This window comes from Vulpes lagopus, chromosome 4, assembly GCF_018345385.1.
Source record: "Vulpes lagopus strain Blue_001 chromosome 4, ASM1834538v1, whole genome shotgun sequence".
Lineage (NCBI taxonomy): Eukaryota > Metazoa > Chordata > Mammalia > Carnivora > Canidae > Vulpes > Vulpes lagopus.
This window is the reverse complement of record NC_054827.1, coordinates 109,881,651-109,896,736: the sequence shown is the minus strand read 5'-3', so window position 1 is coordinate 109,896,736 and position 15,086 is coordinate 109,881,651. Positions and strand designations below refer to the sequence as shown.

The 15,086-nt window shown below is 40.0% G+C and overlaps 1 protein-coding gene and 1 pseudogene across 3 annotated transcripts in view; one reads left to right on the top strand and one right to left on the bottom strand.

The window, feature by feature from the left end:
• AGBL1 (AGBL carboxypeptidase 1) overlaps nt 1-15,086 on the bottom strand; it is a 716,025-nt gene that overhangs the window by 635,497 nt on the left and 65,442 nt on the right. The window lies entirely within an intron of this gene.
• LOC121490115 lies at nt 6,001-6,814 on the top strand (annotated as a pseudogene).

The window sequence follows — 15,086 nt, the reverse complement described above, 5'->3', positions numbered from 1 at the left end:
TAAAGTATAAGCTGAAATTCATCTTTTGCATACGGACATCAAGTTTTTCAAGGCCCATACATTGAATAGACCATTGTTTCTCTATGGAATTTGTCTATGACAAAAATCAATTTTCCCTATATGTGCAGGTTTACTTCTGAACTATTGTTTCATTAATCTATTTGTAAGTCTTTATATCAATAGTACACTGGCTTGATTACTGTAGCTTTATAATAAATCTTGAAATATATTGTGGTTAGTCCTCCAAGTTTTCTAAATTGTGCTGGCTATCTAGGTCCATTGCATTTCCATGTGAATTCTGGAATCAATTTATCAGTTTCTACAAACAAAAAATTCCTCGCAATTTTGAGAATGCATCCAATCTATAAATAAATTTAAGAAAAATTGATATCTTTAACAATATTGAGTCTTCCAAGCCATTAACTCTACTTATTTAGGTCTTAATAAATTTGATTCAGGAATGTTTTTTAGTTTGCAGTATATAGATCTTTAACATCTTTTGTAAGATTTATTCCTAAGTATTTCATATTTTTTATGCTATTGTAAACTGTATTTCAAAAATTTTAGTTTCCAATGCTTTGTTTCACTATACAGAAATAAAATTTATTTTTTTGTGTATTGATTTTTGCATCCAGAAACTTTGGTAAACTCAATTAATAGTTCTGGTATTTTGTGTATGTGTGTAGATTCCATCAGAATTTCTATATAGACAATCACATTATCTGCTAATAAAGAATTATACTTTCTCCTTACCCATCTGGATGTCCCTATTTTTTTTTCTTGTCTCATTGCCCTAACTAGAACCTCCAAAACAATGTAAAACAGAAGTGGAGAAAGTGGACATTCTGGTCTTGCTTCTGATACTAGGAGAAAAGTATTGTCTTTCATCATTTAAGTATGATGTTGCCTAATGATTTTCACAGGTGTAATTTATTGAGATAGTTCCTTTCTACTTCTAATTTTGTTGAATTCTTATGAGGAAATGGTGTTGAATTTTGTCAAATGCTTTTTTCTGTGTCTATCGAGATAACCATATGTTGCTGTTTTTTTAGTTTCTTATATAGTAAATTATATGCAATGATTTCTTCATGTTAAATCAATCTTGCATTCCTGGAATAAATCTCAATTGGTCTTAATCTTTTTATACACTGTTGATATCAATTTTATAAACTTGCATTGAGGGTATTTGCATCTCTATTCATAAGAGACACTGGCTAGTAGTTTTCCTTCCTTGTAATACCTTTGCCTGCTTTTGGCATCAGGGTAATGCTAGCCTCACAGAATAAGTTGGAAAATATTCCCTCTTTAATTTTCTGGAACAGTTTATATGGAATTGCTAATATTTATTCTTTAAATGTTGGTAAGCTTCACTAGTGAAGCCATCTGAACCTGGAATTTTCATTGTGGGGGTGATTTTAACCATGCATTCAATTCTTCTAATGAATACAGGGCTATTTAGGTCATCTGTTTCTTCTTGAGTGCGCTTTGGTAGCTTGTCAAGGAATTTTTCCATTTCATTTAAGTTGTCAAGTTTATTGGCATGAAGTCGTCTGTAATATTCCCTTATTATTCTTTTCATTACTATATAACTTGTAGCAATCTCCTCTCTCATGCCCAATAATGGTGATTTGTGTCTTCTCTCACTTTTTTCCTGAGCAGTTGGAATAGGGATTTTAGCAATTGTATTATCTCAAAGAATCAGCTTTTGATTAAATTACTTTTTCTCTTTATTTTTCTTTTACCATTTCACTGATTCCTATTCTTATCTTTCTTATTTCCTTTTTTCTTTTTACTTACTTCAGATATTGACATTTTCCTAAAGGTTTCTAAAGGTGGAATCTCAGGGCATTGATTAGATGGCCTTTCTTCTTTTCTAACATGTGTCTCTGATTATATAAATTTCTACCAAACATGTGGCATCCCAAAGATTTTAAAATTCTGTATATCATTTGGTTCAAAACATTTTCTACTTTCTCTTTTGATTTTTCTTTAACTCATTGGTTTTGTTAGAAATGTGTTAATTTCCAATATTTGGGTGCTCCTCAAAAGACCTTTCTCATTGATTTCTAATTTAATTGCATCATGGTCAGAAACACACCTTATATCACTTGAATTCTTAGAAACATTATGACTGGGATTATGGCCCATAATATTGTCTATCTTTGTAAAAGTTCCGTGAGCACTTGAAAAGAATCTATATTCTGCTGTTGATAGGTATTCTATGAATATCAGTTATGTCACATTGGTTGATAGTGTTATTCAGATTTTCCTATCCTTAGTGAGTTTCCCTCTACTCATCCTGTCAATTATTGAGAGAGTTATTAAACTTTCCAACTGTAATTATGGATGTATGTATTTCTCCCCTCAGTTGTATCAGTGCTTACTTCCTTTATATTGAGGTGCTATTATTAGGTGCATAAATGTTTAAGGTTTTCAAGTCCTCTTGATAAATTGACCCTTTATCATCATGAAATTACTTTATTCCTGGCAGTATTTTTTGTTCTGAAATTCACTTAATCTGATTATTAGTAAAGGTACTTTAACTTTATTTTGTTTAGTATTAGCTTGGTATATCTTTAACATCCCTTTACTTTTAACTTACTTGTGTCTTCATATTAAAGTGTGTTTCTTGTATGCAGCATATAGGTGAGTCTTGCTTACTTATCAGTATGACTGCCTTTATTCTTCAACTGGGATATTTAAACCATTTACACCTTATTGATTTGTAAGGTATGTATCATCTTTGCTGTCTTAGCTATAACCCTTTATTATTTTAGTGTTTGCTTTAGCATTCATTTTTTACTGATCACAGTCTACCTTTGAGTGTTATTATACCAATTCACATATAAGACCATTGCAATAAAATACTTGCATTTCTCTCATCCTGACCTTGTGCTCTTGGAGTTACACATTTAAACTTTACATGGAATGTAAACTCCAGACTATATTGTGATTCTTTTTACTGAAACAGTTACTATCTTTTTTTAGGATTGTATTTACTTATTTCAGAGAGAGTGAGAGAGCAAGTGGTGTGAGCAGTGGTGCAAGGCAGGGGAGATGGAGAGAGAATCTCAAGAAGATGCCTTGCTGAGTGTGGAGCCTGACATGAGGCTTGATCCCATGATCCTGAGATCATGACCTGAACCAAAACAAAGAGTCAGACATTTAACTGACTGAGTAACCCAGGCACCCCTAACTATCTTTTAAAGAGATTAAAATAATAAACCAAAAATCAAATCTGTCTACTCATATATTACTATTTCCAGTATTTCAGTCTGTTGAGTAAATATGTCTTTTCACCCAGTACCATTTACTTTCTGCATGAGGCTTTCTTTTCACAATTTCTGTAATGGAGAAATTTCCTGTCAACTACCAATTAATTCTTTTTCCTTTTGTAGGTTTGAAAAGTTTTTATTCCATTTGAATTTTTCAAAGATATTTTAATGGCATATGCAATTCCATCCTTTAAAGATGAAGCTCCACTATTTTTTCGCTTGTACTGTTTCCAAAGGGAAATTTGTTGATTCTTAGCTTTCTTCCTATGTGCATAACATGTATCTTTTTTTTTCTAGCTGCTTTTAAGACTTTTTTCTTTATCATCACTTTTGAGCAATTTGATTATGATTTGTCTTAGAGTAGTCATGTTTCTCGTGCTTTTGGTATATTAAGCTTCTTGGATCTCTGACTTTATAGCTTTCATCAAATTTAGGAAATTTAAACCATTATTTCTTCAAATATTTTTTCTATCTCCATTTTACTCTTCTCTTTCCAGAAACTCCAATTATACATATATTAAGCTGTTTGAAATTGTCCTATGATTCATTGGTGCTCTCTTTTTGTGTTTTTTTTTTTAATTTCTTTTCTCTGTGTTTCATTTTGGATATTTTCTATGTCTTCAGATTCACTCATCTTTTCTTCTGCCAGATCTAATTTGACTTAATTCAATCCAGTGTATTTATCTCTTGCACCTGTAGCTTTCGTCTCTCTAGAAGTTCAATTTGTGTCTTTTTAAATAACCTTCCACATCTTTAAACTTTGAACATATGGAATATATTTAGAATAACTTTTTAATGTCTGATCATTTTCATTGGGTTCTAGACATTGTGACTTGCACTTTGCTAAGGGCTAACTAGTTTTGTGCCCCTATAAATATTCTGAAGATTTATCCTGAGATGTAGTTAAGTTTTTTTTAGACACAGTTTTATCTTTTCATTTCTTGCTTTTAAAGTGTAATAGGCCCAGAACAGTGTTCAGTTTAGAGGTTACTACCCCCCACTACTGACGCAAGACTCTTCTGTGTGTTCTACCCAATACCCTACAAATCATGAGGTTTTTTCTGGTCTTCTTTGTAGAACCAAACATCATATTCAGTCCTCTGTAAACACCAGGCATTGCTCCCTCTATTCCTTTCAGGTGGTCTTTCCCTAGCTTTGGGTATTTGCCCCATAAGTACATACTGTTCAATTCAACCAGATGAATTCTTAAAGGAGAACCTCTGAAGTTCTTCAGAGTTCCCTCTCTCTCCGTGAAGCTTTCTTCCTTCCAGAACCCTATTCTGTAAATTATGGGCACCTTGATGTCTCCAGAATCTCAGCCCTCTCCTCAACTCTGTCCCATCAATTTCAGGCCATCTGTAGGCTGTATCTGGGGTCTCCAGCTCTGTACTGTAACCTGGAAACTTTTTAAGTCATTAACCATGGTAATTTAAGAGTTTATTTTTCAGGGATCACTGTCCTTCATTTCCTGATGTCTAGTATCTTTTAAACACTGTTTTATATATTTTACTGTGGCTATTTTTTTCATGTAGGAAGATAAATCTGTCCCCGGTTCTTTCATATTTGCCTAAAGCAGAAGTTGTGTGTGTAACTGGGATCATACTGAATTTTGAACCTCACTTTTTCTAGTCAATATTTTATCATAAGCTATTACCATTGGCATAAATCATTCCTAATCTATTTTTATGTTGCCATAATGCATAATATTATGATGTATAACTATATCACTTTTACTGTACATCATTCCCTGTTATCAGACTTTCTCTGGTTATATTTCCAATTATAAGTAATACTATGATTGATATTTTTGGGCACAAGTCTTCATCTACCTTTTCCAATGATTCTTTTGGACAGATTTCAAGAACTTAAAAAATTGAGTTAAGGAATAAAAACTTTAAAACTTATTAGATACATCACCCCCATCATTCTCATGAAGGTTTTCTCAACCTACATTCCTAGCAGCATATATTAGTGCCCATTTTATTGAATCCTCACTACTATCATTTCTCAAAATATTTGTTACTTTGATTTGTGAAATTGATGTCTTGATCTAAATTGTGTTTTCTGATTATTGGCAAGTTGAATATTTTTATGAGTTTATCAGTTTTTCTATTTCCTCTTTGTGAATTATATATCCCCATACTTTTATTGTCTAGTAAGATATTAGAGTGTTCCAAATCCATTTGAGTGAGCTCCCTGACCTTACTTTTTTGCCAAATACTCCAGCCTTATATGAACCTACCATTCTCTTCATGGGTTTTTCTTTCTTCTTTTTTTATTCTTGTTTTGGTCTTTGCACTTGCTTCTGCCTCTATCTGGAAGGCTCCCCTCTGATAATTTTAACATCTTGGCAATTCCTTCCCTCTTTCAAATCAAAAGCTGCCTTCTCAGTGAATTCCTCCTTGCCAGTCCTGGGTAGACTAAGATCTTCCTTTCAAAGATTCTGCCGTTGGTTTGTCATATTGGTTCACATACTCATGTGTGCATGTTTCTGTAAGCTCCTTGAGGTCAAGGATTATTTATTTTATCACAACTCATACACTTTTGCTGTTAATAAATGCCCCAAAACACATACTGAATATGAATAAATGGTTAAAAGAGGGCAACTCAGACAAACTAAAATAACAGTGTTCGTTCATTTAGCTGGCATTTATTAAATACTTAATGTGTACCAACTGAGGGAAATTTAAACCTACCTTATGCGCTTTTTGTGCCTAGCGCAGCCATGACTTGTGGTCCCAAAAAGCATCTGAAGCATGTAGCAGCTCCAAAGCACTGTATTCTAGATAAACTGACTGGTGTGTTTGTTCCTCACCCATCTACTGGCCCCCATAAGCTGAGAGAATGTCTTCCTTTCATCATTTTACTAAGGAACAGACTTAAGTATGCCCTAACAGAGGATGAAGTAAAGAAGATCTGTATGCAGCATTTTATTAAGATTGGTGGCAAGGTCCGAACTGATATCACCTACCCTGCTGGTTTTATGGATGTCATCAGCATTGACAAGACTGGGGAGAATTTCTGTCTAATCTATGACACCAAGGGTCACTTTGCTGTTCATCGGATTACACCTGAGGAGGCCAAGTATAAGTTGTGCAAAGTGAGAAAGATCTTTGTGGGAACAAAAGGAATCCCTCATCTGGTGACTCATGATGCTCGCACCATCTGCTATCCTGATCCCCTCATCAAGGTGAATGACACCATTCAGATTGATTTGGAGACTGGAAAGATTACGGATTTCATCAAGTTTGATACTGGTAATCTGTGTATGGTGACTGGAGGTGCCAATCTGGAAAGAATTGGTGTGATCACCAGCCAAGAGAGACGCCCTGGTTCTTTTGATGTAGTTCACGTGAAAGATGCCAATGGCAACAGCTTTGCCACCTGACTCTCCAACATTTTTGTTATTTGCAAAGGCAACAAACCATGGATTTCTCTTCCCTGTGGAAAAGGTATCCGCCTCACCATTGCTGAGGAAAGAGACAAGAGACTGGCAGCCAAACAGAGCAGTGGGTAAAATGGACCCTAGGTGATGTGACTGGAAGTCTTTATACTTAATTAAAGATTCTACAGCATGAAAAAATAAAAAATAAAAATAAACCTACCTTATAATAATTCACTTCTTTTAAATAGTAGTCTATTGTTTTCTAGCCATTTCTCTCATTGGCTCTGTTGAATGTTATTAAATATTACATGAGCTCAAATATTAAAATAACACTACAAATGAACTTAGAAAGCCTCTGATCTGTTCCCATCCTGCAACCTCTGCCTAAATCCTTAAAAGCAGCTAGCTTTAGATGACTATGCGTCTGCATAATGGCTTGCTGTTTGACCCCTTTTTTTCCAGCTAATTGAGTTGGCTTGTCACTGCTAAGGAAGCACATCTTCAGGCACGGCACCCACTCACAGGCCCACAGGAAAATTAGAGTGTGTTTCCTTCCCCTATGTGTTTTATCATTTGTGATGTCTGAGTATGGAATCAATCCCTAAAGTATTTGGTAATGGCCTATTAGAAATATCACTTTATTCAAAGTGAAGGATGAAGGTCACAAGTCTCTCTTGGTAGGGTCTTTTCATACCTCCCTTCAGTTCTTCAAATCTCCTCTCCCACATATTTGTAGGCAGTTGCAATATTTTGGGGAGGGTATGATTTACAGGAAGATACAAACTTCTTTGAAAAAGCTCCTTGCTGAGTTAGGCTGGGCTGAAAGATCAACTTTATGGAAAGCAAAAGTTCCTAAGAGACTCCCTTTAGTCTCCAGAGAAATAATGGAAGCAAATCAATGGAGAGGTACAGACAGTACAGATAGATAAAGATAGAAATGGAGTTTCTACAGAGAGCTTCACCAGGGTGAAGTGGCATATGTAGTGTCATCCCAGGATAGGCAGGGTCCAATAATTTTTATTTTGTTTTTTCCTGAACCTCTTTCTATATGATCTGATGCACGTTAGCATCAATAACTTTCTGTCTCATGCCATGCTAAGGAAGAAATACCATACCAGATATCAGGAGTCATCTGCTTATCAAGCCATCCTACTTTAATGAAGGACTGGCCATGGAATCTCAGGACAACCCCTTATATCTCTGTTTCAGAGATCCTCCTCCTCAAGGTATGTGGTCCACCTCACTCAGGTAGCAGCGTCAGAGAGCAGAGAACAGAGACTAAGAGGCCTGTCTGGATGCCACTGCCAACCCAAGCCCATCTCAAGCACCAGGGGAGTACTTTATATATTTCAAGGAAGGCCCTCCAACATGCAGGGCCTCCTGAGGCACAGGGATTAGCTCTAAGGGAATTTCTGGATAAAGACATTATAAGAACATTTCCACACAACAGGAAGCTGACCCATTTTATAAGCCCAGCACTGGATCAGAAAGTTGCTACCAGACTGCATTGTTATTGTTGCTATACTATCGAAGACTTGAGAACAGGGTCCACCTTCTGTTGTTTTCAAAACCCCAGCCCAGCACCAAGACAGACCATAGAATATTGTTGAATAAATGTTAAAAGCCCTAGTTTAGGGCATGTTTAATTTGCATTGGGTAGTAGAGCATTTTAGAGAAGTGAATAGCATCCTGAAACTAGGACAGAAGGCTTAGTTCAAACTCTCTGGGTTTCAGTGACCTCTCTTAAAATGAAGGAGTTGAACCGGCAGACCCTTAAAGACCTTCCAACTTTAGATCCTATGACTTGAATATCTATGACGGGCTCTAATCAGGGAGCAATCGTTGGCTTCCCAAGAAGCTGAAGGGGATTTAAACCAACAAACCTAGTTGCCAAGGCTTAATACATGTAGGAAACTATTCATCCACCATTGGCTACAGGCTTGGAGTCAGGTGGCAAATGTACTAATCACTCTGTCAGTAAGTTGAGACCATGTTGCACACTCCCAATATCAGCACTTGTGAGACCTAGGTGGAATTTTTTTTGTTCCTGTTCCAAGGTATTTGAGTCCAAGTGATCTGGAGCATACAGCTTCTGAACCCCTAATGTGAGCCCGTGCCCTGGAGACCATGGAGTCTAATTATATTGAGTGGAGAGTAGCAAAAGTCACAAAGCCATTAATGGGGAGGTAGGAGGAAATGAACACCCAGGGAGAAATTCAGAAGCTATTTTGAGAAACAGGGAAATTTGCTTCTTTGTCTTGGTGACAAAGTAGCTGAGTCACCCAATCGCTCATAATCTCAGGGAACCCATTAGCTTTGGTTGAGTCCCCACTCATCTGTCAGATAAAGTGGAATGGTGTGATGGTTGGAGAAAGCCCAGAAGGCCTGGCTCTGGGAAAACACAGTGATTTGCAGGGGAGGAAAAAGAGGAGCAGGACATTTTTTATAGCTCATAAATTGAAGATGAAATCACCATAAAGGACTGCCAATGAAGCAACGCCCAGTAATCCTGCACTTAGGCAAAGCTCAAATGCCAGAGATGCCTTGAGATCGGGCCTTTGATGGGAAAAGATCACCCAAAAGTATTCTGAGCTGAGGGAGCTAGTGGGATGGACAACAGGAGGATAAGCAGAAGAATTTGCTTATGAGGCTTGTCAAAGACCCATACGTCCATCTCCTTCTGTCAGCAAGGCGTCTGAGCACAGGTAGTACACACAGCCTTCAAACCCCTTGAGCCCCATGGCAACCCAGGTGCCCAGGAAGCCCTGAGTCTAAAGCATATAAATCATAGCATGAGAACCCTGAGTGAAAATCTGAGAGGACACTCAGAGGGGTAGGAATATTGGAGATTCTGTCCTCTGTGAGTGTGAGACCAGCATGGTCCCAAATGACACACTTCCTGACCTCCCGTGTTCTTGGGAAAGCTCCGAAAAACTGAAGGTAAGGAATGAAGGAACCAACCAGCCTGTGGAGAGTCCTGAGTCCCCTTTTCCAAACTGTGGTTCAAAGATCAGGGACTACAACAAAGTTTAAGAAGACTCAACTCATTTCTGATTGAAGCTGGTGTCTTTGTGGGAAGACAAGGTGGTAGAGTTTAAAGACCTGGGTGGTATACTGATGGATAGCAGCTGGTAACTCGGGTTTAAAGCTTGGGTTAAATATTATGGTGTGACAATCCAATAGGATCAGAGGGGATGTGACCATGCTTTGGAAATGGTCAAGTGGATGAGCAGTGGAAATGGCCATTATTATTAGAAAAACCCTCAAGTCCTTTCTGGAAATGAAGGAACACAGGAGGCACAGCTCCTAGCAGAAGGTGTCTGCTTCAGGAACAGACATACCCTTCTTAAGGTCACAAGATGATTCAGTCACAGACAAGCAATCCTTCTTCACCTCAATAAATTTTCCTACTTAGTGAATGTGAACAGTGCAAAGACAGCTTTGGTACAGATAAACAAACTTGTCCACAGCTCACCCTGGCCCGGTGTCATTTCTACCCTCCCATTGCTATAAAAAGCTCCCCCATAAATTCTAAATCCCCAGCTGAATCAATCATCAGACCAAATCCTGGAAGCCTACTCAAAAACTAAGCAAAGTTTTAAAGTGAATGCTGCCCTTTGCAGACCCCCAAACTCAGCTCTTTCCCTTCTGCTGGGCTAGGTCAGTTCCCCAGACAGCTGTAAGGAAGAGAGAGAAGACTCACAAGTGTTTCCTTCCCTGTTGTGAATGATATTGTGCTCTTTCAAGCACATGGCCTCTGCCTCTCACTCTCTCTCCTAGAAGGAGTAATTTCCCGGAAGGCACCTTAGACCCTCACATGATGGTGTTCTCAGAGGTCTGCCACGTCATGTTCCAGGCATGTTTAGACATGATGGAACCATGATGTGGAGCCAGCGTGGGATCAAGGAAGAATGAGCTCATAAATATAAAGTGTCTGCTATAATGTACACTCACTAAATGTTGGCTTTTAGTCATCATTAGATAGGTGATTCACAAAAACATTTCTGTAGTTGAAGAAATTTTTTTTAATTGAACTAAGAGCCTCCCATAGTCCAGGCACTTGGATGGGCCCCATGGAGAACAGCAAGATAAAGTAATTTGATTTCTACCTTTAGGAAGTTTAGAATTTAGAGAGAAGGCACACAGGCCAATGTAGTACAGAGTTAAATCCGGTAAATGTTATGAAAGTATGAACAAAATACTAGAGAAGCATTGAGGGAGAAAATGCCTTCTGTCTGGTAAGCTGGACCAGATGCCATAAAGTGGGATTTTTTTTTTCTTCTACCGTGATATCAGAATAGAGGACCAGCACATCAAATGACACCAACATCTCTACGCCCACCGAAAACTGCTCCCCACACCTCAGCGCAGAGTTCGAGAGTTCTTAAGGAGGGCGTCTAAGAGCCTGACCCCTTCTGGAAGTCCTCCCCAGGCCCTATACAGACTTGGGGGCCTTGTCTTTGGGTGGAGCAGAGGGAAGGACTATGTGAGGGGCAGGGCGGGAGCCTCCCTATGGCACCTCTGTGTCTGCTCATCTACCCTGCAGATGCATCTGAGTCAGTCCTGCTTTTGTCCAGCCTAAAACATTGCAGGTACGCTCAGCAAACACCACAGAGAGGCAACCACCATCCCAAAGCCACTTAACAGATGAGCAGGCGGGTAAGCAGCCAGGCGACCCTCCCTGCAGCACCAATGGGGTCAGTGGCAGTGGGGAGGGCCTTGGTGTTCCTGCAGCAAGAGAGAGGAAGGCAGGCCATGAGGCCAGCCCCTTGCAGGGCCGCCCGCATCTGGGCTTCAGGACCCACATCCACCAGATGGCTCTGTGAACTGGGGTTTAATTGGGGTTTGAATGCTGATGAACGGTTGAAAAAGCAGCCTGGGCTGAAGAGAGGCCTAGGTCGACCACTCCATCACCTCTGCCACCATGATGGGGTGAAGCTTTATCCTTCAGTGAGGCAGCAGTGCCATTCCAGGACAAGGGAGGTGCTGAGGAGGGAGCTCCGGCAGGACTCTGCCTTTGGGGCATTCCACAAGTGGGGAGAGAGGGGTAGGCTGGAAAGAAGGATGAGAGAAGGAACCGAAGGATAGAATGGAGGCTGGGACAGGTTCTTCATTGCTCTGAAGTCAGGGAAAACCAGGTAGAGGGCTGTAGGAGTGAACATTGCTCCAGCTGGGGTGATGGTCATAAGAGAACAGGTACAAGCCAAATACATGGCAGGAAAACTATGCCAGCCTGGTGGGCATTTGGGAAGTGAGGAAGGCCAGGAAGCACCACCATCCTGGGAGTGAAAACTGGCAGAGGGCCACAGAGGGTTAGCGGCACTGCTCTGCATGGCCCTTCTCTCTAGAAGGCCTGCGGTTAGTGCTTCTGTCATAAATCTCACCCTGAGTACTATATGGAGACAGGGCTTCACTGGAGGACAGCTGCACAACTAATTTTAGGTTTGTGCTGGAGAAGTAGAGCAGGTTTAATCTCCAGGGCAGGGAGGAGTCAAAGTGATGGCACTGGGCATCTGCTCCCACAAAGGCAGCTGAGAACCACCCTTCCACAGCTTGCTAGCGTTTGGAGGATGATATTCAGAGGGCTATTCACGTCCTCTGATATGGGTACTGCATCCCCTTCCTGGAAGACCCCTTCAAATCACAGGTTCTGGCATCAGGTGGAGTTGAAACAACTCATTTGGGTACATCTTAGTTACTATTTGTGGGGATGGAGTTCAAGGGAGAAGGTGAGAGTGGCAGAAATGTCTCATCAGCATTCTCTCCTCTGGCTCTGCTGCTGGATCTGAAGCAGCCAGACAAGCAACCAGTAGTATTTGTATTAATAACAGCTAACAGTATTACGGCACATCAAAGCTCACGAGATTTTTACACATTATTTCTTAATGCCCACAACAAACCCAGGAGGTAGGACTTGACATTCACACTTTGAGGAATGTGAAAGCTCAGTGAAGAAAGGTTAAATGAGTTGCCAGGGAATCCACTAGAAAGAGGGCTACAATGCTGATCTTCAGATTTCAGTGCCTTTGTCCTTACCTGGCTGATGGGAGGGGGGCTAGGAGTAAGGTAGAAAACAAGGCAGCTGTGGGAAAGAATCCAAACGTGGAAGGAGCAGACATTTATTTAGCCTTTGAGAGAAAATAGCCATTCTACGGAGGAGAAAGACTCCCCTATCATTAAGCAAATTGTTCCACGAGTATGAGCCATTTAGACGGCAACAAAAATTTAAACAAACTTTAAGTGCTTATGGTCGTCTTACATATGGTGGTTTCGAAATAAAGTGCTGGAAATAAACTGTGTAAGACACTCCAGTGGTGCTTTAAGAGCTAAAGCTCATGTATCAGACAGGGTTTAAATCCCAGCTCTTCCACTTAAATCCCAGCAAATCACTTAACTTCTTTCAGCTTCCATTTTTTTCCCTGTAAAATTGGGAACAGTAATAGCACCTACCTCACAGAGAAGAAGGAAGAATCAGATGGGATAACACCTGCTAAGAGCTCAGGGCAGGGCACATAAAGAATGCCATGGCCATGCTATCCATATGGTAGTAGTTGGTGAAGATACTTCTCTGTGGAGGATTGGTTTGAATTGGGCATTTGGCTCAAGAAGGGGAAATCATCATGCTCAAAATTTATCAAACAGACCAGAAATGCAGAAATCAGCCTGAGGTCCCTGAAAAGTTCTTTTTGTCATTGCAAACCCCCATGGATCCCTGGTTTTTCCCATGGTACCTTGATCAGATCTGTGCCCGAATTCAACTTGCTTTGCAGCAGAAGAGCAAGAGACAGAGCAATGTGACATAAGTCTCTAAGAACGGGACTTTTATGCACTGCTGCTTACTGTGCCCCAGCTCAGCCTGAGACAGGAAGATAATGAAAGCTATTAGTGCCCCAGAAGGGAATAGTCTAGTACCAAGTTTGGCTGGGAAGACTTCATAGAGCCTTCTCTAGGCAGCCTTCCAAAGAGCATGGCACCCACAAGGCAAGAAGGGATAACTGGGTGAGACTTCTATGTGGATGGGCCCAGCAGGCAACACACAGATTTTCACTTAGTGACAGGGAGGCAACCACATACTCCTGAGCTGCCAAACAGACAAATGGAAACACTGCCAGATTAGAGGAGGTCTTGTCACTTGAGTAGAAAGATACAAGTTCATAGGCTGATGACCAAAGGACGTGTTGAGATTGCAGGTATCCGCAGCGAAGGTCCACCCACACCAATTAACACCACGCAAATCTGAATCATACATATCTGAATGGACACAAATGGAAGTTTAAGATAAATTAAAGCACAATACAGTGTTTTTGTTATTGTTGTTGTTGTTGTTTTTTTTTTTTTTTTTTGTCACTGAGTTGGTGACTCTGAAGTCCTGTATTATTAGCTGAGAATGCCTTGGTAGAATTAGATTAACTCCCACCTGCAGTACACTTGCTCTCCAGAGGTTTCTAAAGTGAGGAACATAGAATACTGACTCCCCCCAAAAAAGATAGTCTTCATATAAGACCAGTTCCCTGGCCAAATCAGGTTTGGAACACGGTGTACTATAGACCCGTCCTGGATATCCTGGACATGTTCAGGCTGTACAATGGCCCAGAGAAGTCTCACTGTAAAGCAATCTGCATAAATTTGTTGAATCCGGTACTTCTCGATATATTTGAAGAGGAAATTTTTTAACTGAAATAGAATGTATTTCGCTCTAGGAATTGCTGGCATGGAGAGCCACAGGTAAGGATGGATGATAATGGCATTACAGTGGTGACCCAAGAGAAAATAGTCAGCTGGAACAAGAGCCTAAGATGGATGCTGAGATGCAGAAAAATCTCATGGCTGGGCATGGAAATGCTACTTTGCCAAATGACCCCATATATCTCAGAAATTGGCTGAATTCTTTCTAATATTCTTTCAAGGTCCTCGCTGAGTCACTCCCATAAATGATGGATCTTAATGGTTCCCAATATCTCCTCATGTCTAACCATTTTTCTCTGTTTAAGTTTGTGATTCACGCCATTGCAGCAAGCAGGGCTACAGAGAGTGGCTGAGTTTCATTTTCCAATCATAAAGGTACATCTCAAAGGCAGCATGCAGCCATGATGGACTACGCTGAGGCCTGGATCTCATACCAGAAATTTAACTGGCTGGCTTCTAGAGATGCCCTGAGGAGCATCACCTCAGCCTTTCATCTCCAGACTATCTTTTAAGGGCCACGAGAACTATGTAGAATTGCTATGAGTAAAAGGGCTGAATTACCTGAAGACTTTGGGCAAAAAAAAAAAAAAAAGATGGGCTTTTAAGTCAGGAAAATTTGAGTTCAAATCCCAGCTCTGCCATTTCTTAGGATTGTGACCTTGGATAAGGCTCTCTCCTCATGGTTTCCTCATCTGAAATGAGGGTAATAATATTCCCCTTCAGGGTCACCATGAGGATTA